General features: G+C 41.7%; 1 long non-coding RNA gene across 1 annotated transcript in view; it reads right to left on the minus strand.

Moving 5' to 3' along the window:
- LOC142826900 (uncharacterized) overlaps window positions 1-26,574 on the minus strand; it is a 99,863-nt gene extending 73,289 nt beyond the window's left edge. Inside the window, exons 1-2 of the long non-coding RNA XR_012901157.1 lie at window positions 26,501-26,574; window positions 24,130-24,212 (exon numbers count right to left, since the gene is read on the minus strand). This is a non-coding gene — a long non-coding RNA (uncharacterized LOC142826900). The remainder of the gene's footprint in view (window positions 1-24,129; window positions 24,213-26,500) is intronic.
- Window positions 26,575-27,960: the final 1,386 nt, after the last annotated feature.

Here is a 27,960-nt window from a genome sequence, read left to right on the forward strand (position 1 = left end):
CCCACCGTGCGACTGAGGAGGGGGGTGAGGGCTGGAGCATAAATGGCAGCACAGCTGGTGGAGGGTGGATGGATGATGCCTCCTGTGGCATCAAGATCCCATCCCGAGGGCGGGAGACAGAGTGAGTGCAGCCAGTTGCGAATGGTGAGCCTTGGGTGAGAATCGCCCGTTGGAAAGTCCCGATCCCGTGATAGGCCCAATCCTTTCCTTTCCTTTCCTTTCCACAGACCCCCTATAGTACCATTGCGGATCCCCAGAGGTCAGCGGGCCACAGGTTCGGAACCACTGCTATATCTAATTTCTATAGCCAATAGTTACTTTGAAGTATCCTTCTGAACATGGACCAAGTTCAGTTCTTCCATCATTCCATTTACTTCAATGTAGAAAGCATCACTGCATGGCAGGCTCAGCATGGCTGGGCTGGAGTGGCCCCCAGTGTGCGGCCGGACCCACCACACCTGCAGGATCCCAGTTAACCAGTTAAATATTTAACTGCTTAATGTTTTTAAATAGGATTTTACATCCTTAGTTTTTAACTTACCCCACTCTGAGGATACGGCTACATTGCATGGTTATTTTGGGATACCAGAGGGATCCCCTGCATCTACACAAGCTGCCCATTATGTCAAAATATTTTTTGACATAATGAGTGTGCTGTTTTACCATCCCGGTAAACCTCGTTGCACGAGGGATGGCTTGAAATAGCAAGTTATTTCTAAATTTGGTGCTGTGAAGATGCGCCAAATTTCAAATTTCAAAATGGATTCAAAATGAGATACGCAATTTGCATGGTGCAAATTGCGTATCTCATTTTGAGATTAGGGTGCAGTATAGACGCATCCTGAGAGGTTCAGAATAAGGCTGCAAACCATCATTCTGAACGGAAAAATGAAATACAATTTCCACCACACTGTTGCAAGCTCTAATATATACTAAATTAAAAGATCTCTGGGGCAGAGACGTCTTAACTGCATCACTCTGAAAACTTTTGAGGCTCAGTAAATAATAATTCATGTTCTTTGTCCAGAGTAACATGCAAAGTAATAAAATGTTTAGAAATAAAACCCTTATGTGGGAAGCATCTTTGAAGTCTAAGGGAAGGGGGAAAAAAGCCCACATACAAATATGGAATAGTAAAAAGGCAATCCAGAGAGAGACTGATCTATCTGATTAAGACCTCATGAAAATCAACACAGACAGTGAGATGAATAATAAAATATTCAGAAGGAAAGAGCTTAAGCAAATTATTTCTATTTATGGAAACAGGGATATGTTACAAGATACAAAGTCAGGATAAATCTGGCACATAGGATGAAGCAATTAGATACTGACAGATTTACGCTTGCCATTAAAACAGAATGGGAAAGTTACTTCTAAACCCAAATAAACTGTGCAGCTTTTGCTCCCATCTAAATGACAGAAGTTTATAAATCATATTTTTGGGTGCCACTCATTGGAGTAGGACTTGAATAGGAACTAATATCCTTAACACATGAGAAAGAAAGAATGAGGAATCAATGGAAATTGACTGTTATGACTCAGTGGCATAGCTCTATTGACTTCAATGAAGCTATGCTGCTTTAGATCCTCTGAGGATTTGATCCTTATTTTCTTTCTGCCCTTGATAAAAACAGAACTCTAAAAACAATTGCTTGAGCAGAGAAATGCAATACCTACGAACTCAATGTTCAGACTGACCATTATTATATTAAATATATCATTCCTTCATCAGAAAAAGAAAAACCTGGTGCAATTTGATACAGAAGTCTCTTTTCTTTGTAAATTTGTCCCCAAACCACATTTGAACCATACATTATTTTCAGTATTTCTTTATTAAATTGTGCTGGTAATTTTTTTTGAATTTAGCTTTTTGAAGGGGAGAAACCTCATACTGAATTAGAAAAAAAATTCTTGAACTGAAGTTGTAGAGCTAGTCTAAGTTTATTTTTCAAATAAAAACCCTTCCATTTTCTAAACAAAGACCCATTTTTGTGAATAGAAAGCACCTGTTTAGCAATGCCAGCTTAAGGACACAATTAATTGTAAAAAGGTAACATTGAGGTGGCAACATTATTCTGCCACCTGAAAAATCTAGGATTGGGAAACTGCCCAAAATCACAGGCATTGATCCAACAAGCCAAACTGTGCAAGGAAGGCACATGCTTTCTGACAGATTGTATTGGACAATAAAACCTGTGGTTTATGGCACTGGCTGAATGGATACTGGGTTCCAGTGTAAACTCACAGTTTATTCATTGCCAGTTATGTGGGGACCATAGCCCGGGGGGCTGTTCCCATTGAAGACAACAGCAAAATTAACATTGATTTCAAGTGGTGAAGGGCCAGTGCTATCACTTTTTTTGAATACTTATGGATCATGTTTTTGAAGTTAAAATTTCATCTTGTGTCTCACAGCCACTGTAATGCAAATAAACACAAAAAAAATTACAAAAAGATGGCTTTAAAAATATTTCCTGAAAAGATCTACTTGCATGTCATTGTTACAGGAGAATAACTCGAAAACAGATGTGAAAGCTACTAATGGCTGTCATGTTTGGGGCTGATTGTCACATCTCTTAATACCATGCAAGCTGCTTTTTTCACACTTCATTGTGGCTATGTTAGTTAAAAGAACAGTATTTTATCACATTACAGATAACTTATTCAGAAACTTTACCCATTGTCTCTCATGTTTTATTCAACAATGTAGTACAGGCAGTCCCCGAGTTATGCGTATCCGACTTATGTCAGATCCGCAGTTACGAACGGGGCTTTTCTCGTCCCGGAGGACACGAGCGGCGGGACGCCCAGATGCGACGCGGTCCCGCCGCCTGCGTCCTCCGGGGCGAGAAAAGCTGCTCCGCGTCTCCCTGGCCTGCTGGGGGGGAAGCCCCCCCCAGCAGACCAGGAGACGTGGAGCAAAGCCGTGGAGCACACGGGCAGCGGGACAGCCCAGACGTGCCGCGGATGTCCCGCTGCCGGCATCCTCCGAGGTTTTGCTCCCCGTCTCGGCGGTCCCGCCACCCACGTCTCCCTGGTCTGCTGGGGGGGGGGGACGCAGCTAGAATTTGGATGCCTGGGACAGAGCTGCTGGGGCGCTGACGGGTAGGTCCCCGCAGCGCTGCGGGGACCAACCCGGAAGCACCCCAGCTGCTCTACCCCAGGTGTCCCCAAGTCAGCCGCTGCTGAAACTGATCAGCAGCTGATTCCAGGAAGCCAGGGGCAGAGCAACTCTGCCTCGGGCTTCCTGTAGTCAGCCGTTGGTCATTTTCAGCAGCAGCTGACTTGGGATCACCTGGGGTAGAGCACCTGGGGCGCTGCGGGGTTGGTCCCGCAGCGCCGCTCCTCGGCGCTACTGGACCAACCTGGCAGCACCCCAGCTGCTCTGCCCAGGCGTCCCCAAGTCAGCCGCTGCTGAAAATGACCAGCGGCTGACTACAGGAAGCCCGAGGCAGAGTTGGACCAACTCCAACTGCTATCCGTAGCAGACTGGACCAAAATCATCACCGGGGATAAGAATGTAATTCTCCTGCCTCGAAGAGTTACAGTGGAATTCATTGTTTTTAAGGATTAAACTATTATGTCCTCTACATTAATAGGAGTACACATTTTTATGTACAATAGTTCATAATCTGCAAGATTCTTAAGTAAAGTGGAACATTTTTTGTCTTGTGTTATAAAAATAGACCCTTCTGCAGAGATTCATAACTGTTCTCTTAAAGTATTTGATTTATGTTAACCCAAAATTCTTTGGGTTTTAATTCCCTTATGTGTGTACATTTAGTTAAGGAGCATGATGTGCGAAATTTGGGCCTGATTCAACTCCAGTGAAATGAATTGGGAAACCCCCATTGACTAAAGTGGCATTAGAGAGTCTTCTTGAGATCAAGAGATACACTAGGGCTATGTCTAGACTGCAAGCCTCTTTCGAAAGAGGCTTTTTCGAAAGTATCTTTCAAAAAAGCCTCTTTCGAAAAAGAGCGTCTAGACTGCAAGCGGAACTTTCGAAAATGCAAGCCACTTTTTCGAAAGAAAGCAGCGAGTGAGTCTAGATGCTCTTTCTAAAAAGCCCTGTTGGCATTCAAGAACGCCTTTTTTCGAAAGAGCACTTTTGAAAAAAGGCGTTCTTCCTCGTGAAATGAGGTTTACCACCGTCGAAAGAAAAGCTGCGTTCTTTCAATTTAATTTCGAAAGAACGCGGCTGCAGTCTAGATGCAGGTGAAGTTTTTTCAAAAAAAGGCTACTTTTTTCGAAAAAAACCCTGAGTCTGGACACAGCCTAGGAACTGAGAATGATAACTTGAAAAAGGACAGGTCAGTAGCTCTTCAGAATAATTAACAGTCCTCGCCTCTACCTTTTTTCTTCTTTTGTTAATATTCAGAGGCTATGTCTAGACTACAGAGTTTTATTGGTAAAAGGCATGCAAATTGTGCTCTGCAATTTGTGTACCTTTTTCCAATCGTTTTTTCGGAAGAAGCTTTTTCAAAATTTGGCCCATCTACACTGGGCCAAATTTTGGAAAAACCTCCTCTTTCGGAATACAGGGGCTTCCAAAAGAATGTGTCTGCTCTTCCACAAAAGATGTCAGAAGAGCAAACGTGTTCCTTGTTGATGGCAAAGTTTTTCCAGGATACCTTCAGTCTAGACATTACTAGAGTGTATAAAAAGCATCCAGGATTAGTAGTAGGAAGGACTGCTTGACATAGTCAGAAAAAAGAAGTGGAAAATGCGAAACACAGTTAAGACAGAAAAAAGAACTGAGTAAAGATTAAAGAAGCTGTAATCGTGAAGAACATTAACTGTTATATGCCCTGATTTGAGTTCAGGGACTCAATTAAGGGTTGGTTCTCAAAATATGAGACAGGAACGAATGGAATGGTATATTTATCAATTGGGGAAATGTATATCTGCACAAGAACTGCCATAATCAAAGAAAATATTTTGCTATTTAAAACTAAAGTGAAAGCAAAATGTCTAATTACTTTTAGCAAATATTATTTTGGATAATTAAATCAGAATTAACTAGTGCACAGGGCTTGTACTGGCCTCCGGTCCATGAGAGGATTTTCCCATTATTCATAAGAGTTCTTTAAGAGTTTTTTTCACCATTTTTTTTTCCTTGAAGCAAAGGCTGAATTTTTTTGGCCAAGCACTTAGTAAGTAATTCAGTAGTTAGAGACATATTTTCCTCCGCCTCCAGTGAATGCAAATTTGCACTCTCAGGGTGTGTCTACACAGCCACGTTATTTCGGAATAACAGCCATGATTCCAAAATAACAATGCAAGCATCTACATAGCAATTCCATTATTTCAAAATAAATTCGAAATAATGGACAGCTTATTTTGACTTCTGTAATACTAATTCCATGAGGAATAACACCTATTCTGAAACAGTTATTTTGGAATAGCAGTAGTATGGATGCTCCATTCTGCTATTTCAAAATAGCTCCTCCCCAGGATCATTCAAAGTAATTATTCCCCAGTGCCTCCCAGGGCTCTAAACTGAGGTAGCACTTCCACATTAGGGAGCCTGCCTCAGACTAATTTTGAGGCTTCCCTAAAGTGTAGACATGCTACTCTGAAACAGGCTATTTCAAAGTATTTATTCTGAACATTTTTTTTTTCAAAATAAGTGTGCAGTGTAGATATAACCTCAGGGAGCAATTTAATTGTAGACATGTTGGCCCCAGGATACGAGAGAGACAGGGTGGGTGAGGTAGTATCTTTTATTGTACCAACTTCTGTTGGTGAGAGAGACAAGCTAACAAGCCATACTGCCTTGGCACAGGGCTCAAAAAATGAGGAAGAACGGTTCTTGCACAAAAGGGGGGTTTTGTGCAAAAAGATGCAATCTACACAGCGCTTTTTTGCGCAAAAACCTCTTGCGCAAAAGGGAAAGGAAGAGGAAATGCAAATGAGAGTGCGTCATATGCAAATGAGTGCTCCATTTGCATTTGCTCTTCTGCAAGAGGCTTGTAGTGTAGACATAGTCCTAGTGCTTTACTCTGTAAGATGTGGGAACAAAAACTGGGAGATGAAGGATTCCTGCCATATGCAAAAGCTATTTAAGGCAGGAGAGTGACAACATTGTGGTTCTTCTCCACAGATTGCCTGTCCAAAGGAGGTGCTTGGAAACACCAGAGAAAAAAGGACTGGACTGGAAGAGAAGGGGTGAATCCTGGCTAGACAGATTTCTGTCTATGAAAGGACTATATGAGGTTTTAAGCAGCAAGCAAGAGCAGTGTATCCTCAAAAATCTCTTCAAACTGCCTAAAACAACATTTATGTTGAGAATTTACTACTCCTATTTCATATCTTTACTATAATAAGCTTAGGTGGTATTTTTGTTTTATTTATTAAGCAATCTTGATCTGTTTGATGTCCTTAGGATCACTTAAAACTATCTTCTCTAGTTAATAAGCTTGATTTGTTTTGTCTAAAACCAGTGTATGAAAATCATATCTGGGGCCAAACAGCTGTTTCACATGGTGAGGCATGGGGTGAATTTCATGAGCTTATGCTGAACAGTTCTCCATATGCAGCACAAGAGAGTATAATTTTGGGTTTACCCTCCAGAGAGGGTGCACACCTGTGAAGCTCATTAGCATCCTAGCTGTATAGCCGTTCCATGCTGTGGCTGATCACAATGCCTGTCAGTGTGCTATTTCTCCTGGGTGTGTACATACCTGTGTGTTGGTGAAAGTGAGAGATCAGGAACATGTCAGCAGTTTGTCACAACATTACTGGGTGCATGGGAGCCTAGGCTGGTGGTTTGGAAGCTACAAGGACACCCCAGTTCCAGGTGGCATCACAACACTCCTGCTCCCCCCGACAACACATCTTTCAAGATCTATAGATTTTCACATACCTATCACAGCTTGTCCAGCACATTAAATGCCCCAAAAGCAACTGTGAGGGTGAAACTGGACAATCACTATGCTCATGAGGAAGCTCGCACAGGAAAAAGGAGAAATGAAAAAAACACCCTTTCACCTGTGAGTGAACACTTTTTCACAAAATGATCCATCTATGTTTGGTGTCTCAGTCCTCAAATGAAACCAGCCCCACACGTTCAAAAGATAGTCCTGAAATTTAAATTAATTACTTGGCTAGATGCCAAACATCACTCCCTCCACTGGTTTCCTAGCCCATGTACTGACAGCTTCCCTCAGAGCAGCTTGGCTTTACTGCCACTGGGGAAAACTGGTGTGGTGAGAGTTTTCCCCAGGAGTTTACATGAGAAGAGGTATTCTTATTTCTGGGGGGAGGGGGGAAGAGAGGGAGGAGGCAAACAACTAAATTATCCTGTAACTAGTTGACCATTGAGGTGGGGAGGGGGGGAGTGATTGGGGGTGTGGGGCTGCGGTTGTGGCCATGTTGAAAGAACAAATCCTCAGGATGTTTGTGTCAGCCACTCAGGCCTTCCAATGGGGGCAGGAGGGAGAGATAAAGGGGGCAATTGCCCAGGACCCAGCAATTCCACTCAAAGTCCAACCCATTCCGGGACCACGAAGTGCCCCCCTGCCTTGCAATTCTGTCCTCACCCTTGTAGACACAGCTTTTCAAAAGGTCCCTTTTCAACCTGACCTACCTAACAGAGAGTGGACAGGCAGTAAGGGAAAACTTGTGTGATGTGCATACAAAGCAATACCCGGAGGGTTGCCAACCTTCTAGGATGTGGCCTGAAGTCTCCAGGAATTAAAGATTAATCTTTAATTGAAGATTATATCATTTAATGAAATCTCTAGGAATACATCCACTCGAAATTGGCAACCTTAAATATGGGGTTTGCAGGAGAGAGTGGAAAGCTGATGTACTCTCTGGTTGTTTTGCACAGCCCTGGTGTTAAAAAGCAACTAAATGGACAACAACTTAATGGACAAGGATAATTTGGTTCCTTTCTGCTGCTCCAAAGTAGCATAAAAGCAGACATCGTGTATGAGTCTGAACTTAAAAAGTTAAAATGTGGAGGGGTAGGAGAAGGAATCTTTAAGGTGAGTACTATATAACCTTCAAATCATTAGAAATGTGGTAACATTTTCTTCCAGTTTCTTGTTGCCAGAAATGCCCCTCTGCCATGTACGGTATATGGGCCAAACTGGACAGTCTTTATGATAACAGATTAATGGACACAAATCAGATGTTCAAATTGGTAACACACAGAAAGCTGTCAGGGAACATTTTAATTTGCTTGGGCACTTACTAATGGATCCAAAAGTGATGATATTACTACAGAGCAATTTCAAAAACTAGCTGGAGAGAGAACTTGGTTTCATTTACAAGTCTGACACCTCTAATCAAGCTTTGAACAAAGATATGTCTTGGATGGGCTGTTATATTTAATGCCCTAATGACATTAAAAGCTAAAGAGTGGGCAGTAAGTTCCCAATACATTAGCCGCATTTATCAAGGCCATTTTAATTGACAAGATTTTTTTCCCCTTTCGATCCCCATCTCGCCTCTTTTTTGCTATTTATTTGTACCTCTGGATCCCTTGCTCTATTCATCTGAAGAAGTAGGTTGTACTTATGATACCATCTAAATTTGTAGTAAGTCTCTAAGGGTATGTCTACACTACAGCGCTAATTCGAACTAACTTAGTTCGAATTAGTTAATTCGAACTAAGCTAATTCGAACTAACGCATCTAGAACTAAAAACGAGTTCGAATTAGCGTTTTGCTAATTCGAACTAGCGCGTCCACATTGAGTGGACCCTGAAGCGGGGTTAAGGATGGCCGGAAGCAGTGCCGGCAGGGCATCAGAGGAGGACTTAGAGCGTGGAGATGCTGTCTCAGGCTAGCCGAGGGCTGTGCTTAAAGGGTCCCGACCCCCACCCCGGACAGACAGTTCTCAGGGGTGCCCCACTTGCAAAGCAGTCCTGGCTTGGAGTGCTCAGACTACCCACACTGGGCACATCACAGCACTCGGCCATCAGCCCGGCTGCACTTGCCGCAGGCTACCATATGAGGAGAGGGAGCAATTGGGGGGCTGCAGGAGAGCTTCCATCCCCAGAAGCCCGCAGAGCCAGCCCAGTCCTCCCCATCGGGGGCTCGTGCCCCATTCCTCCCTCACCTCCTTCCACTTACCCTTCCCTAGCCCCTTTTCTTGATGTGCAAAATAAAGATAACGTGTCTTCCAAAATGGAATCTGTCTTTATTGAACAAAACTGGGGGAGACTGGGAAAAGAGGTGGGAGAGGGGAAGAGAGAGGCTGGGAGAGGGGAGGGCAACTAAAATGATCAGGGGTTGGGAACAGGTCCCATATGAAGAGAGGCTAAAGAGACTGGGACTTTTCAGCTTAGAAAAGAGGAGACGGAGGGGGGACAGGATAGAGGTCTCTAAAAGCAGGAGTTGGGTGGAGACGGTACATACAGAAAAGTTCTTCATTAGTTCCCATAAAGAAGGACTAGAGGACACCAAAGGAAAGGAATGGGTAGCAGGCTTCAAACTAGTAACGGAAAGTTGTTCTTCACAAAGCAAAGAGTCAACCTGTGGAACTCCTTGCCGCAGGAGGCTGTGAAGGCTAGAACTGGAACAGAGTTTAAAGGGAAGTGAGATCAAGTCATGGAGGTTGGGTCCATGGAGTGGTATTAGCCAGGGGGTAGGAGTGGTGTCCCTGCCCAAGGTTTGTGGAAGGCTGGAGAGGGATGGCACGAGACAAATGGCTTGGTCACTGTCTTCGGTCCATCCCCTCCAGGGTCCCTAGGGTTGGCCGCTGTTGGCAGACAGGCTACTGGGCTAGATGGACCTTTGGTCTGACCCAGTACGGCCATTGTAAGCTCAGGGCTCAGGGTCGGGGGTCTCAGTGGACCCCCTTGATTCTCTTGCACACCTGCTCCTGGGTGGCCAGGCTGGCAGCTATCCTGCCCAAGCCAGCCACTTTCCTGTGCCAAGTGCAGAGATCGTGGACGAGGTCCACGATGTCTGCACTAGTCCAGGCGGGTGCCCGCCTCTTGCGGTCCCGGGCAAGCTCCCGGGAGCCGCCAGCCTGGTCCCGGGAAGAGGGGGAGGGCTGGGGGGCATTGGGTGGGTGGCTCGATCCATGCCAGGTGCATGGTCTGCTGGCTGGGTGCTGGCAGGCTTGCACCTGGCACGGGCACCGTAGCCAGTCCATGCCCCTTTAAGGGGTCCGGGGCCGGGAGGGGGGCAGTAGAGTTTCCCTGGTGTTGGCCAGAGTGGCCACCAGGGAAACCTGGGGACGGCTAGCCTCCCACTAGTTCGAATTAAGGGGCTACACACCCCTTAATTCGAACTAGCTAGTTCGAACTAGGCTTAATCCTCGTGGAATGAGGATTACCTAGTTCGAACTAAGCGCTCCGTTAGTTCGAATTTAATTCGAACTAACGGAGTGCTAGTGTAGCGCCTATCAAAGTTAGTTCGAACTAACATCTGTTAGTTCGAACTAACTTTGTAGTGTAGACATACCCTCAAGTGCTGCATGATCATTCATTGTTTTTTAATTTTTTTTCAGTTACAGACTAACACGACTCTCCCCAGAGCCTTTCTTATGTAGTGTTCATATATAAATTTAACATTTAAAAAAAATCTGACTGATCGGACTAGCAATGGAGTTCAGGATCTTTGTGTGCTATTGCCGTACATTCCCAGATGTTAACATGCTTGTGTTTCTTTAAAGTCAGCCTTAATTCTGAATTTCCTAGGTTCATAATGCTGGTTTGGAGAAAATTACAGCTTGCCTATACAGGTTGGACCTACCTGGTGCAGCACCCTCAGGATCTGACCAGTCCTGCACATATTCCAAAAAGAGTATGCACTTTTTATTTTTTGTAAGGGAATTTTGCAAGTGTTAAAAAGTGTTGCCAAAAAGTGCTACTATTATTTTGGAAAAGAAAGTCATCTTGCCCTTACACATACCCATGAACTAAGACAAAGTCTAAAAAGCCTATGCTTCTGGATCAACCAACAGAATGCCTGCTGGGTGATAGCACAATGTTGGTTTAAAGCCTGCTGGGATGAGATGTGCTGCCTATGAATGGAAAATGGAGAAAGCAGTACACACGGGATTGCCATCTGGAATTTCCAAGAGTACAAAGAGCTAGGGTGGAACAATATGAAGGAGAAAGAAAAGAGCTGAGGAAGTATGTTGTCACAGATTTTGTACATTATAGATACACACACAGTATATGGTGGAACAGATTAAGCAATTATAACTTTTATTCTGAAAGAATGCAAAAAAGATGCTTATTGATTTTAGTTACATAACTTGGGGTATGTCTATACAGCAAAGTTTTTTGAAATAAGAGACCTTATTAAGAAATAACTTTACTAGTGAATACACAAGCCAACTGCTATTTCAAAATTAATTTGAAATAGCAGAGGGCTTATTTTGAAATTGGTAAACCTCATTCCACGAGGAATAATGCCAATTTCAATTTCAAAATAAGCACTGTGTAGATGCTTATTTCGAAATAGAGGGCCCGCAGCCCTCCCCTGCTGGCCACTCTGGCCTCAGCCAAGAAAACTCCTCTCTGCCCCCCCACCACCGGGGAGCCCTTAAAGGGGAAGAGTCTGGTCACAATGCCTGTGCCAGTTCCAAGCCTGCCAGCCCAACAAACAGTCTGTCCTGCCCCTGGCTCAGTGGCCCCAATATGAGCTAGCTAGCCACTGCCAGCCAGCCCTCCACTGCTCCCCAGGGACAGTCTGCCAACTCCAAGGAGCCTGCCAGGGGCCAGAAAAGGTGGGCACTTTCCTGGTCTGGTGCAGAGATCATGGACCTCATTCAGGTTTGCGAGGAATCCTTCAATGTCCATGATCTCTGCACTAGATGGAGGAATGTGGCCATCTATGGCAGGATGGCTGCAGCCTGGCCAAAAAGCCACATCCACACCCAGGAGAAGGTGCAGATTAAAATAAAAGAGCTTCGGCAGGTCTATGACAGGGCCACGGGGGCAGCTCCCAACCAGGGACACACACACCAAGGTGCCCTTATTTCAACACCCTGGACAGCATCTTCGGGGGCAGAACGGTTCGTGCCTCCCAGCTGGTCATCAACCCTGCGGCAGAAGGCATCAAGGAGGAGGAGGAACAGAGCCAGCAGCTTCAGCAGACCAGACGGAGCATGCTGAGCAGCCAGGACCCCAAGCTGCCCCAGTGGACCTGTCGCTGGTGTCATCTGAGGCCAGGGAGGCAACATCAGGTGAATGCCATCACTGTCCCCTTATGTGGGCAGGAGGGATGGAAACCAGGGACTGCGCATGTGGGCCTAGCTGTCCATGGATCATGCAGCAACCGTTGCAAGTGCGAGCATGTGCCATGCTACCCCTGGGCATGTGGCCCCAGCTGGTTGCTACACAGGGGCCTTACCCTGTTAGCCACATGTGTGAGTGAAGAGGCATGACATTCTCCTGACTCCGGGGTGGGACACAGCAGGACGCCCTCCCTCCGCAAGGCCACTCTACACAGAGGAAGGGGACATCTTCCCTCACCCACACTATATACACCACAAGGGCATGTGTGCGGTCTTGGGGCAGTTCCCACTTCCGGGGATAGAAGGACATTCTGAACATGGCCTCTGTGCAAGCACATCGGCTCTGATGGTGCAGGGCACGGTCATCCTCACCCTGTAGATGGGGGCAGGGCTTCACCCACTGTGTCCCCAGGGATAAGTGACCACTTCTCTTGTTTCTCCACAGCCGCACCAGCTGCACATGCAGGGCGCACCACCCCTCCGGGAACATCCTCCTGCACCCGAGGGCTCCGCAGGACCACCCGTGCAGTGGAGGTGTACCAACAGCAGGACCTGGGGCCACTGCGATCCCTGCACCTCAACCTCCAGCACTGGGTGCAAGAAGACCTGCGGATCCAGCAGAAGCAGCTTGCCTAGGGCTGTGCCATCTGCCAGCATCTACAGACCCTGTTTCAGAGCCTCCCCAGCTACCGCTCCTCCTCCCACTCCTTCTCCCCCTCCTGCTTCTCCCTCCCCACCCTCCACTCCCTCCCCACCCACCTGGGGACACTGAGACTCCCACACCTGCAGCACTGGGAGACAGTTGGCCCCAGCGAGACCCCCAATCCTGAGCCATGAGCTTCCCCTCCCGCTTCTTCCCCTTGCTTCCCCCTTCCAGCTCCCTTCTCCCAGGTTTCCCCCTCCCCTCTTCCACCCTCTCTCCTCTCTTCTCCCTCCTTCTTTCCCCAATCTCACCAGATTTTCATTCCTCCCTTCCCCCAGTTTTGTTAAATAATGAGAGTTTGTGTTCATGAAAATACGTGTATTTTATATGACATCAGGAAGGGGGGTTAGGGATGGGTAAGTGGAGGGACATGAGGGAGGAACGACGCACAAGCCCGCAGTAGGGAAGACCAGGGAGACTCTTAGGCTGTGTCTAGACTACATGGCTCCATCAATGGAGCCATGTAGATTAGACAGATAGGCAAAGGCAAATGAAGCCGCGATTTAAATGATCGCGGCTTCATTTAAATTAACAGCACGCTAGTCTGGACGCTCCCCTGCCGACATCAAAGCCCTTTGTCGGCAGCCCCATTATTCCTTGTGGGAATAGCGTCCAGACTAGCGTGCTGAGACGACAAACAGCTGATCAGCCGTTTGTCATCTCAGTGCGGCAGCCATGTAAATTTAAATGAAGCCGTGATCATTTAAATCGTGGCTTCATTTGCCTTTGCCAAAAAATTTAGACGTACCCTTAGTGCTCTCCTGCAGGGCCTCCTGGATACTGACAGCCCATGATGTACCTCCTGGATGGCAGCCTGCAGAAAGTGAAGCCAGGCTTGCAACAACGCGTCCACGAGGAGCACCAGAATGCCCAGGGGCAGGTCTGGCTCCATGTTGCAGAGTGCTGTGGTGTCCCGAGTGAGGGCAACAAGAGCACACAGACACAAAAATGCTTTGCTGTCCCTAAGCGAGGTAGGCAAACAAGCAGGGAAACCTGAGAATCAGCTCTCCCAGAGGGGTCCCTTTAAGCACAGGCCTCAGATAACCTCAGGCAGTGGCCACACACAGTAACTCCTGACTTGATGCCCTGCCAGAACTGGTTCCAGCCATCCTTAAATGCGATTCAGTGTCCACTCAGTGTGGACATGCTATTTTGAAATAGCCAAATGCTATTTCGAAATGCATTTTGTGTGTAGACGCGTTATTTCGAAATATCTTATTTCAAATTAACTATTTCAAAATTAGATATTTTGAAATAACGCTGTAATGTAGACATACCCTTGATGATCATCTATGATTACGCAACTATATTTAGCTTTATAAAAAAGAAAGGCTGGAGGAGGTAAAGATTTCTGGCTTCACTAACTTTATCCCTAATAGATAAAAGAAGGGAAGAACAGTCAGGTCTTAAGGCCTCCTAATTCTCTGCCCAGCCTCTGGCTCTAGGCAATATTAGAGAAGCCTGTGGGCTGCTCTAAGCTGTGCCTTGCCAGTAGTCTTTAGGTCACCAGCCAGTAGCAAAACATATCACGCTTCAGCCATTCCTCCCTGCCACTCCCTGAATGAGGAATTGCAGAAACAATAGCACCGTTGGATCATACGTCATCTCTATCCCATCTGGTGACTCCCCTATGCTAGGGAAATCCCCAGTTAGTGACATGTAGCCTCTCTCTACTCCTTTTGTAGCCCCTAAACTGTGCAAGAAATAGAGGGATGCATGGTGTTAGTTGCAAATATTTTAGAGAATTTCTAGTGGGTTAATATTTCCTATTGAAATTGACCACAGATCACTGGTCTCTCTTTTGCATTCAGAAAACTTCTAGATTAAATGCCTCCTAGGGTGCAAAGATTTCAAAGGGGATTGAGGAGGTTTAATTTCTCAGTTGCTCACATATCTGGGAAGCGTCTCATCAGAGCTAACATGCTCCCTAGTCTCCGACTCACTGTAGCAGGAGTACAGACAGGAGCAGCTGCCTGTGTAAGGGCTCATTGATCAAGTAGTTAAGTACTGTATTGAATCACCAAAAAGTATTTGCAGTAACTAAAAAAAACCAGCAAGAAGAGAGAAATTACTGAGTATAATCATGGCATAGTCCACATAGAGGTGGACAAAAGAAAGTCAGAAACCGTATTGGACAGCTTCTGGGGAATCTCACCATAAACCAAGGTCTGTTGTGGAAGGGATGCAGACTGGCTATCCCCATATCATTGAAACAGGAAATCTTTGACATACTGCATGAAGAACACTAAAGCATGACAAAATGCAGGGCACCAAGTAAACCATTGGTTTGGTGACCTGGCCTGAGTTAACATCTACCACAGAGAATTGAGAAATAATATTTGTGCTCACGTGAGAACCAACCCACTGGGATTGTTGCTACCATCCACTCTACCAAGAGGTCTTGGAACAAATTCAGGCCTGATGCGTTTTTGTTTTAATTGATTATTTCTCAATTAGATCATTATTTCTCATTGAAATTTCCAGATTAATCAAGTACAGTTGTGCAGAAGAATCCCACCCACCCCTTTTGGGATTCCAGAATAAGTTCTTTGACAGTGGGCCTCGGTTTTCCTCTGAACCCTTTCAGAAGTTTGCAGATATATATGGTTTCACTCCAGCCCATAATTTCCTTAGCATAATGATGAAGAAGTACATGCAGCAGAGCATACCAGTGTGCTAGACACCCACATATACTGAATTACAGGTAGAATTTGGGAAGCAGGAACAAAAATCCAATGATGGTCAAAAAAAGGAAACAAATGCACTTTAAAATATGTTTAAAATATCCTAAGATATATTTCTTTCATTAATTGATCTTTTTTCAAAACAGTTTTCAATGTTCTCAGTTTCTCATTAGATGTTTCAGATGAAAAGCTGGCATAACAACTATTCTAGCATTTCATTACCTAACACCACCTTTAAAATGAACAGTTTTACTGATATTAGAGACAGTGCAATTACATAAACAATGCAGCTGTAGAAGTTAGCCCTTTTTTCTTGTCTATGAACATTCACAAACTCTTGATTTTTTATGAATTGAAACATTATTTGAAATTGTTTGACAATATTTTAGGCTTTACCTAATTGCTGTTTGCTAGCCATTCTCTACAATTGCTTATTTGATTATTTGGAATTCATTATTTGAACTGGATTTCTGGTCACCTAGTTTATCTGTTGTCTTTTTTAAATTAAAATATCATGTCTCTTTACTGACTGAGGGTGAAACACATACAACATTAGTCATTTACACTGAGAATTGGTCAAAAGGAAATAAGGTACCATACCTGCATTTGCATGTACACATGCAGCAATACAGGTGAAAGATCATTTTTCTGTCTCAATTTTGATGAACAGCCTGAGTTTCAGGAAAGCTCAGAGAACTGCTGGTTCTTTTCATTCCATGTTCAAGAGATCATACTGTGCATCTGCCACATTCATTCTTTGGATCTACAAGTCTCCATTTTATGTTACATTTACACACAGTCATGCTTCTACTTGCAGAAATAAAAGCTCATTCACAAACACCTACATTAGCAAAAGGGGCAATAGCAATGTTTACAAAACAAATGGGTGTGAACATGCCCAATATAATTCACCTTCTTCTAAAATATACAGATGTACGTGACTCATATTTTATTAAGACAGCCATTCATATATGGAATACTACAAAGTAGATCTTACTCAAAGAGTAATTTGCATAGTCATTATTAATGCACCTTCTAACAGATTCTCTGAAAAGTCTTCAGTTGTTTGTTTCACTTTATCACCTTTTCCACTTCACACAAGGTGCTTACGCACATGCCTAACTTTAGGTATATGAGCTTCAGAAGGGTAGCCTAGTTAGTCTATAACTGGAAAAACTTTAAAAAACCCAACAAATAGTGTAGCAGCACCTTAAAGACTAACAAAACATGTTGATTGTATAACAAGCTTTCGTGGGCACAATCCACTTCTTCAGATGATTGAAATATTAAAAGTCCAGAACCAAGAATAAATAAGGAAAGGTGGGTGGAAAAGAAAAAAAGGAGAAAAAAATGAATAAGATTGTTCAAGTTACAAGATGCTGATAAGAACAATTTGCACCTCTATAAGTACCCATTGTTTGGTTGGTTAGTTAAGTCAGTAGGATGTGGAAGGAAGTGTGCAAGACAGCCAATAGCTTTATGTATTTGCTCAGCCTCGCTAAGTTTAATGAACATGGTTTCATTCCTTACTGGATTGGACTTGTAAATACACTTCATTTTAATCACTGCAATCATACCTCCTTCAGCAAAAGAGTGACAGTGACAAGCAAACTCTTCAAATTGATACTGATGTCCACACTTAGGCACAGTAGCCTTTTTTCGAAAAAACTTCACCTGCGTCTAGACTGCAGCCGCGTTCTTTCGAAATTAAATCGAAAGAATGCGGCTTTTCTTTCGACGGTGGTAAACCTAATTCCACGAGGAAGAACGCCTTCTTTCGAAAGTGCTCTTTCGAAAGAAGGCATTCTTGAAAGCAAACAGGCTTTTTAGAAAGAGAGCATCCAGACTCACTGGGTGCTTTCTTTTGAAAAAGTGGCTTGCTTTTTTGAAATTCCGCGTGCAGTCTAGACGCTCTCTTTCGAAAGAGGCTTGCAGTCTAGACATAGCCTTACAGACTTCATAAAGAGTGGAGTGACTAGCGCACACACCCTGAAACCAAGAATGGAATTTCTGTGACATGTTCCGTTTCTAGTGACTGAGATGTGAAAGTTTCATTTTAAATTCTTTATTTCCACCTGGCTGCCATAAGCTATTATTTCACATGCAGTTATTTCACTCTATAATATAAATGAATTTAGGTATATTTTCTCTCTTCTAGGCATACATATAACAGATTTATGAACATTCATGGACAGAAGAATAGATTTAGTTTATTAAAACTCATAATACAGTAGAATAGAGTCATCAAGCTGTGTTGATGAGTGCTTTACATGATATCATAAATCTGGTGCTAGGAGCTTCCTAAAGCTTTTGTTGAAAGCAGCTGGGAGAGCAGCTGTACTTGCTAGATGGAAACAGTATTCTGGTAGTTTGACAAATGGTTGCATTCTCTTACAGGTTTCCTGAATTAATTCACAATACTTGAGAGAAAACCCAGGAAGCCATAGTACAGCAGAGGATATAAACACAGAGATCTGGAGATTTAGAGCTATGCTGTGATTTATAAAAGCTACATAGTCTATTGACTTAATTAGAGCTGTGCCAAGTCACAGAAATTGAACATTTTAAATAGTATTTTTCTATTTATCCAATAGTATTTCTATTTATCTCTATATTTAGATCAAAGTTTTAAAAGATTTTGTATAATAGTTGTACATTCTCATGACTAGGTTTTCTAGTCTATTAATGATGATGATAATAGAAAGCAGATGTGTTTTTCTCATCAGCAGGTGCTAAGAATTTTTTAAATGACTCCACAATTTCTGGCCAAGTATATTCCTTTTTTTTTTCTTTTCAGATGTCTGATTTACAAGTAGTGCATTAAAGAGACAAGGTGGGTGAGGGAACATCTTTTATTAGACCCACTTCTGTTAGCGTTAGGGACAAGCTCTTGAGCTGCACAAAGCTCTTCTGCATGTCTAGGGAAGGAAATCAGAGTGTTGAGCTAAATACAAGTTGAAACAGATTGTTAAACAGAAGGGGTAATACACGTGGGAGGCAGTCACTTGACAAGAATTGCAGAGTTGAGGGTTAGATTGGCATTAGTGACAGAAATCCAGAGAGAACCAGAGCTGGCTGCATACTGAAAAAAAAAGTGTTCTTTAACATTTTTGAATAGTCAATAGGTATTGCTTTGATCTTGTTCATACCCCTTAACTGTTGCTCTTCACAAATAAGTATGAAAATGGACCCTCCCTTCCACAATGGTTGGTCAAAAACCTTAAATCGTAACTATTTTTGAAGTAAACAAGGGTTTCTCCTCAAATGTTCTTTCACAAAAGGTATCTGCTTTCTATGGAAATTTTCAAATTTTTAATGGAAAATTTAAAATATTTAATATTTAATCAAAACATTTAAATATTTAAGTTTGACTATGCAGCTATGATCTCTATTGGGAATCACAGTTTGGTTTCCTATGAGCTGCTTTCTCGTCAATGGACTGGACTCCCTAGCCTACATCTGCCATGATGCAACACTTCCACTCATCACTCACCAGGATTCGAATTTGTGGGTCTAGTAAAGACCTGCTAATTCAAACTGAGAGGATGCTCCTGTTGGCGCCGGTAGTCTTGCTTCTCATGAGGTGTAAGGGAAGTTCACAGATGTGTGCGCTTCCATTGACTTCCTGCCATGTGGACAGCACCAAAATGTGATTTAAGATACTTTGACTCCAACTACATAATTAACATAGCTGGAATAGTCTATCTTAAGTCAACTTTAATGATAGACCAGGACCAAGAATGAAGACCAGGGTGCAGCAAGGAAAATATAGTCTGACTAGGGAGCCCGACCTACATCACATAAGAGTATGGGGCACCTGAACAACTACTTTCATGAAGCATAATAGTAGCATTCTCAGGTTTTTTTCACTGAAATATTTTGAAATGTCTCTGAAAAGTTTAATTTGGGGCAGAGGGAGGACAAAAACAACTCTATTTTTGCCCTATTTGCAAATACTATAGATTATAAAAGTGTGAGGTAAGTATTGATCATTGAACTGAATTATCTCTATTTTTCGAAATTAAATGTCTAGGTCAATTTAAAGTTTATAGCTTTTAAACCCTTTAACTCCTCTTTAGGGCCAAATATTAATTAACTTTGCATATGTAAATAAACATTGAATGTGCATATTAAAACAAATATGGATTTATTTTTTGCATCTAATTAGTCACTAGCATCAATCCCCCTAATTGACTTTACATCAAGGACAGTAGTTTTTTTATTCCTTCCTTGCCAGATTTTGCAGTGATAGGCACATCACTCAGGCAACATTTACTCAGGAACAACACAGGTGCATAATTAGTTATTTTCACAAAGAAGGAAACATCAGAGATGATTATCATTTTCTATTTGCTTGTTTGTGGTGGCTAAATCCTGCCTTTTGGAGATTTTCTTAAAGGATAAATTCAACCTCAGGACTAATTTTCTGATAGCAAGGACAACCAGACAGCAAACAATTTCTCTGCTGAGATATTTTACTTGAGATTGGACAAGAATATGAGTAGTGTATTACAGTTGTTCTTGTTTGATACAGGAGGGATAAGGCTAAACTACACTCTATTTTCAAAAGAGGATAAGCAAATTCCGCAGATCTTTCGAAAATGAAAGTAGTCTAGATGCGGTTTTATTTGGAAAAAATCCTTTTTCGAAAAAACCACGTAAACCTCATTTTTTAAGGAAGAACATTTTTTTCAAAAGATCCACTTTCAAAAATGAGATCCGAAGAAGATATGCAAATTCCATAGGAATCCTATGGAATTTGCATATCCACTTTCGAAAATAGAGTGTAGTCTAGACATAGCCTAGGTGAGAAGAACGCATATTCAATGACCCAAAATATCCCTAATGACTCAGTCAGTCACTGCATATCAGATCTGAATTCCTTCCCATCAGCTCTTTAGCTTCCTGGATTTTGCATTGTACCATGCATATATGTCATCATCTGCAAATTCATTTGCTTTGTTCAACAACAACAACAAATCCAGATCTGAGGTACTCAAGTAGCCATCTCTTCCATTATTATTTATTGTAATGCCTCAGACATAAAATCAGGGCCTCGTTGAGCAAGGCATACACAAACAGATACAAACACTCCCCCCTGCCTTGGACAACATATAATCTAATTAGATATTCCCCAAGGGTGTGTCTATACAGCAGGGTTTAACTCAAAATAAGATATGCAAATTGACCTTCTTCAATTGCATAGTTTATTTCAAAACAGTTTATTTTGAAATTGGGAGTGTTTACGCAACACTTATTTTGAAATAAATCACTCTTCCCCCAACTTCCCTTACTCCTTGTACAATGAGGAGTACGAAGTCAGAGTAAGAAGTCCTCCAGCTTGACAGTATTTTGACACTATTTCGAAATAACTGCCTGCTGTGTAGACGTACCCCAATTGTGTTCCTCCAATACAATTAAGGCTGACATATTACTTTATGCTTTAAGGTTCTATCTGGACTGGCTCAGCAGCAAGTGATACTCCCTGAGTGCATCCAACAGAGGCCTCCTTTGCGTTTTTCATGACCACTTAATCTATGATCTTTTGGCCATCCATTTTACTAGTTGTTCTTTTGTGGTGTTTGTTCCTTTCCCACTTCTTGTCTTAAAAAAATGGCTTATCTTGACCCACTGGGCTTTGCTTTAAAGCAGTTCAAATTAATATCACAACTTAGATATCTGGGGAATGGTGCTAAAGCAGTGAATAAATAGTGATTACCAACAAGATAGAACTCCTTCTAAATTCTGACCAGAAGTTATGAGGGAGAGTATAATTCTCCCTGTGCTACTAAAAACTAGGAAGATAAAGCACAACTTTGGCCTTCCCAGAACATAGGAATGAACTGATGTATGATATCAGTAGCCAAGATAAAACAGGAGAGACTGTAGATCTCCAAATTCAGTACAACCTGACTAAATTGTGAAGGCAATATCAAGTGATGATACCAGGTGAGGTTCAGAGCAGAGCCATGGTGAAAATTCCAGTATACCACCTCTCTTTCTTCTTCCACATATGGGGTTGACATAGATATGTTGTGCTCCCCTATGAGTCCTTCAACTAGTGTGAAAAAGCAGTGTCTATCTCAGTAGTAGTTACCTGGGCTAGTGGCTGTCAGGCAGAGCTGTAGATACTTTTGTATTTATTTAGAAGCATAGGTACTTCCATATTTTAAAGAATATATTGACAATTTAGTCATTGTCTAAGTACTGCAGATTAGGCAATAACTAAATCTTCATAAAAGGTTATTGGAGAGCCCAAGGACCTTCTGTTCCAGCTCCTGGGAATGCAAGATCTCTTTGCATGGTGTCAAGTATCAGAGGGGTAGCCGTGTTAGTCTGAATCTGCAAAAGCGACGAGGAGTCCTGTGGCACCTTATAGACTAACTGAAGTGTAGGAGCATAAGCTTTCGTGGGCAAAGACCCACTTCGTCAGATGCATGCATCTGACGAAGTGGGTCTTTGCCCACGAAAGCTTATGCTCCTACATTTCAGTTAGTCTATAAGGTGCCACAGGACTCCTCGTCGCTTTTGCAAGATCTCTTTGTTGATTGGTAACAGCTACTTTAGATCCCACCATTTTGGATGTATAGTTGGAACTTTTTCTGTGCATGACATTGCATTTATCAACATTGAATGTCATCTGCCATTTTGTTGCCCGGTCACCCAGTTTTGCAAGATTCTTTTGTATCTCTTCACAGTCTGCTTTGAACATAAATATGTTGACCAATTTTATATCATCAGCAAATTTTGCAATCTCACTGCTTACCCTTCTCCCAGATGATTTATGAATATATTGAACAGCACTGGCCCCAGTACAGATCCCTTGGAGACCTTTCTATTTTCCTCTCTTTATTCTGAAAACTGACCTAACATTTCTGTTCTATATTTTAACCAGTTACTGATCCATGAAGGAATCTTCCCCCTTATCACAAGACTGCTTACTTTGTTTTAGAGCCTTTGGTGAGGGTTCTTATCAAAGGCTTTCTGAAAGTCCAAAAATATTACATCCACTGCACACCTGTGTCCTCATGTTTGTTACCCTGTCAGCAAATTCTAATGACTCACTGAGGCATGATTTCCCTTACAAAAACTGTGTTGACTTTTTCCCCCAACAAACTGTATCTATTGGTCTGTTCTTTACTGTAATTTCTAACAACTTGCCTGATATTGAAGTTAGGCTTAATTCTGAGGGGATGCCAGGGCAGGGAGGAAAGTAGAGGAGACAGCTCCTTTGAGAACTGAGTGTTCAGATTGTGCCCTCGGCAGGGATGCTTATGTGGCAAGAATAATTGAGGTGCCCCAGCCAGGATGGCCTCCAGGACCTCAAATGTCTGTGGAAATACTCTTGCTTAGAAGGAGAAGGGTGTGCAATGAACATGAAGCTGCAAAGGGGTGGGGGGACAGAGCAAAAAAAAAATACACCTGGAGAATTGCTGATATAGATGCCAATCCTCTCAGAAAATAAATAGACTATCTTAAAGAATGGATTGACATTGAGGACTAAGTTTCTGTGTCTTCTGGACTGGAAAGGTTGTGTGGTGTAGGGTGCAAGACTAGCTTGGATACAGAAGAGCTGTGTTCTTTTCTTAGCTGTGCTACTGAATTCCCACATAATAAGGGAAACTCACATACTGCCCTCATTTTCTGACCACCTCTTCTTTACCTCCCTTTTCTGCCTCTCATAGTCCCAATATGAATAACCTATATGGTACTTTCAAACACTGGACCAGCCAATACAGAACTTCTGTAACGATAAATTCATTTTAACATGTCAAAGAATTAACAATTGTAATCGAGCAGTAAAAGGCACACACACAATGACTGGAAACTGAAACTAGACTAATTGTGACTAGGAATTAAGACACACAGTGAAGGCAATTAACGACTGGAACTAGTCAGCTAGGAATGTAGTGGATTTACTGTTACCTAAAGCCTTTAAGAATGGGTATCTTTCGGCAAGACAAGCTATAGTTGAAACCAAGTTCAAATCTGACTTTGTGAGGTTCTTTGACCTCTGGTGTGCAGGAGGTCAGATAGGATTATTAGAATAGTCCGTTTTGGCCTGATGTAAAAAATATGACTTGACATATTTAAAGGGACTCTACAACAAATGGAAAAAAACTTGCTTGAGATTTTAAATATGTATCAATATCTTAAAGGCAAGCAGTTGTAGTTGATAGTTATAATAAAAATGAACCCATGCATGAAATGCAAAGTTCAAGTTACATTTAATAGAAATTCAAACACTGAAAGGTAAAGAAATGAACAAAAAAATCTTTTTATAACTGGTTTAGTCACTGTGCAAAAGCAAAATATATCTGATCTCCAGACTGCTACATTTACATAGTAGACTTTGCCTTGGTAGGTGTGGCAAAAGGATGTGAATTCTGCATTGCAGTGCATTGGTTTTACTGAAGGTACCACAAGAAGTCAAATTACATTGAGCATTGACAATGCATGTTTACGACACTGCATACACACATGCTATACTACATGGTAGTACATTGACTTACAAATGCATTCAACTCCACTCACCTAAATTTTAGCTTCCTTGCTTGACCAACAATTGGCCTTCAAAATCATCTTGTCCTGACAGGAGAGCATCCCTGAAAACCTGCCTGTTGAGGAAGACAAGAATGTGTTGTGGTTAAACTACACAACTGGGGAATCAGATTGAGATGGCAGCACCAGCTCATAACACACTATCTTCTTTGAACTGCCCACCCAAGCTTTCTCTGCCACTAATATCAACTATAGAATATTTTCTTCATTGCTGGACTATTGCCAGCTTGGAAGATAATTACACAATATGATATGACTGATACCGTATATGTCACCTTAAAAAGCAAACCAAAATTTATTACATGTTTAAAACATTGTAGAGTAAATGGGATAATACCATTTTGGGTAATAATACTTTGGAAATGTTTCATTATGTTACATGTATAGATAAATTATTCAAGTGCTAAGATTCTAGAAAATATTGATGAAAGAAAAGGAAAAAATGGAAAGATTACTATTTGAGAACAAATTAAAATAATAAGGGAAGATGGGAGGGGGAAGGAGAATTGAATTAAAAGCTAATATAGATTTACCGGGAGCATATTCAGCTATTAGGAATATCACCTGCAAGATAAAAACATCTACAAATGTGAAATCAGAGAAAAGACAGCAATGTTTATAACTGAATTTCAGTATGAAAATGTGCCTAGTAACAGTCCCTATTTAAAACAATTGAACATTTTTAGGACTTTTTAGCCTCCTTATATTGCCTTCATCTTTCAACATTTACTCATCTCCATCTACATTTATAAGGTACATGCTTCTTTGAATGAAACATCAAGAGCATAGTGATTCTTTGCAGCCAGTTAAGATGCCCTATGGTATTGCTGGAAATACTTGTAATCAGCTAAGATGAAATAACTGAACAGGTAAATTGAGAGAATGAGAGAGTGAGGGTATGTCTACACTGCCACCCTAGTTCAAGCTAGGGTGGCTAATGTAGGCATTCGAAGTTGCAAATGAAGCCCGGAATTTAAATATCTCGGGCTTCATTTGCATCTTGCTGGGCGCCGCCATTTTTAAATCCCCCTTAGTGCAGACTCCATGCCCGCGGCTACACGTGGCATGGAGTAGGTAGTTCAAATTAGGCTCTCTAATTCGAATTACCGTTACTCCTTGTGGAATGAGGTGTACTGGTAGTTCGAATACCTACTCCGTGCCGCGTGTAGCCGTGGGCACTGAGTCTGAACTAGCAGTGTAGACATACCCTTAGAGATTGATAGGGCTTTTTCTTTAAAACTGAAAGTTTTTCTCATTTTGCATGTCAATGGGCAATTGTGAATATATACAAAGTCTGTCTGGATTTCAAAGTAATCTAAAAAGAAGACACAGTTGATATAAAAAACACTATCTACATTTACAGATACAGTGATTTCTGCACCCAAAAGGTAGTAACATATTATGATGATCAAACCTGTACCAGCATCAATTTACCACCCCCTCTTATATGCTGGCTAGCAAAGCGGTTGGGTGGAACCAAAACTGCTCCTCCTCCCTGCTCTCTTCCTCTTCCCCACTTATTGTACTGGGGCACTAGAAGTATAACAAAAAAAGTGCACGTCCATGGCTGACATTAAATGAGATATCAAAAGAAAAAGGTGTCATTATTTTTGTTCTTAAGGTTTCTTGATAAGAATTGCCAAGTTAAAAAGAAGTCTTTGAGATTTTTAAATAAAAATTTCTCTTCATTTGCTTAAAAAATCCCTGCAATTGTGTCAGGGCTGTTCCCCACTCTGGCATTCTGAGTGCAGAAGGCAGGGGCTCACAAGCAACATTAAAATACCTGGCTACTAACGGTGCATGTTAAATACTCCCCAAGGTCACAGATTCCATGGCCTCAGCTTGGTATCACTACCACCATGCAAATGCAAAAACTCCTTTGAAAACCCAGGGAAATGCTCTTGGGAATTCCTTCTTGTGAGGTACTCTCAAGTGCTTTGACCCTCCTTCTGGAGAGAGCTTGAAAACTTTAATTTGTCTTATTTGTTTTGTTTTGCAGTCTTAGGCATATATACTCAGAACCTCCCATCTTCTAGGAATCAGATCATGGTCTTAAAAAAGATGATTTTTAGTAACAACAACAACAACAACAAGAAAACATATTTGGTGTAACATTGTTTGGTTGCTACAGAGTAACTAAAAGAAACCGGATTAAAAACACAGAAATGCTTCCCTGTAATTAAGTTTGAAAAGTCACATTGTAAGGGGGTAGTTACATATACAGAGTACATACAGAGTACAGAGAAGTCACATAAACCCCAAAATAAAGAAAATATCTGATCATGCCTGACTAGACATTCCCTATCCTATTCACCTATCTGTAGTTTCTAGATTTAGTCCTTACCTCAGATGGATGTTAGTGGATTTTCTATGGCTGTCTCCCTGCCTTAATCCATGTCTTCCCAGGCTGTGCTCTTTCCTAGCATTCCTGGGCACTCTCTAGGACCTACTGTCAATGCTTTTAACCCTTATAGGCAAAACAATTACGGTTAGGTCTCAGAATTAACTACTGTGAAAAGACGTTAGTTATTTGAATGGCTTAGATGCCCAGAAGGGGTGTTTTTATCTTATGGCCAAATCTAAATTTTGATTATTCTGAATCAATATGCAAGGTAGCTAAACTTTCAAACTCTAGTGCCTAACATTGAATGGATAAAAGTGACCTTTCAGAAATAATGAGTTCTTCCACCACTTAATAAAGTCAGTAGCTTCTGCTAATTCCTAGTACTTCTGAATCAGTGGCTTTTTAATTTTGTTCCTAAACAATGGTATATAAACATGGATTTAATTATCTAATTATAGGTATCCCATATGGAAAGTTCTTGCTTGTATATCAATAAATGTAAGATTTACAAATGTAATTTTGAAAGGACATATTGATCACTAAGTTTATGGTCCATATGTGCATATATGTATAGAAGCATATCTGGAAAGATCTTGAGTAAAGTGTGATAAAAACTCTAAACTTATTTAATCACTGTGGGAAACTATTTTTTGGTTTAAAATCAATTTCATATGTCAAACCCTATTTGCATAATAGTGGATGTGATTGTGCTGAAGTCCAGAAATATGTATGGCCTATTGGCGGTATCAGTATGAAACAAACAGGGTATTTCTTTCAAAATTATAGAAGTAGCTAATATATTACGCAACTACAGTAGCATAACCATTTATTAAATAACTTCTTTGGGATATTAATTAAGACACCAATATTGTATAGTATTACATTTTATTTCAATATTGTCTCAGACACTCAAAAAAAGGCAAATCTCTGTTCTTGTTTTTAGTGATTATACATCTTTCATACCGCTATATGTTTCATAGAAAATTTATTTTATAAGTATAATAGTGGGATTACTGTCAGAGCAGACAATACCTGTCTTTTTAAACTATGATCAAGACTAGGAGTTAAAATATGTAAAGAACAACCTACATCAAAGATAATAAATCATGGAAAACAATCTTGAGTTAACTTTATCCAGTGATATTTCTTTCTTTATTTTATGACATCATACTTGTCTAGAAAATAAAAGCTCAAGGCATGACCTGACCCTACAGGCTGTTTCCAGATGATTACCTGCTTCTGAAAATGAACACTGATTTCAGTTCATGAAACAGGGCAAATAATATTTCCCCGCTATCTCCCCTCTGAAGCAATGAGTGGCACAAACAATAGACACCAATAACTGCATAGTTCTAACATTAAGTAGCACTGTCCAGTTTACCAAATTGTACCTCAGAACCTCTCTAGTCCACCATAGTCCTTCTGACAGGCCTTGTGCTGTCACCTCTCTGGAGGTGTTA

This window comes from Pelodiscus sinensis, chromosome 1 (assembly GCF_049634645.1).
Source record: "Pelodiscus sinensis isolate JC-2024 chromosome 1, ASM4963464v1, whole genome shotgun sequence".
Lineage (NCBI taxonomy): Eukaryota > Metazoa > Chordata > Testudines > Trionychidae > Pelodiscus > Pelodiscus sinensis.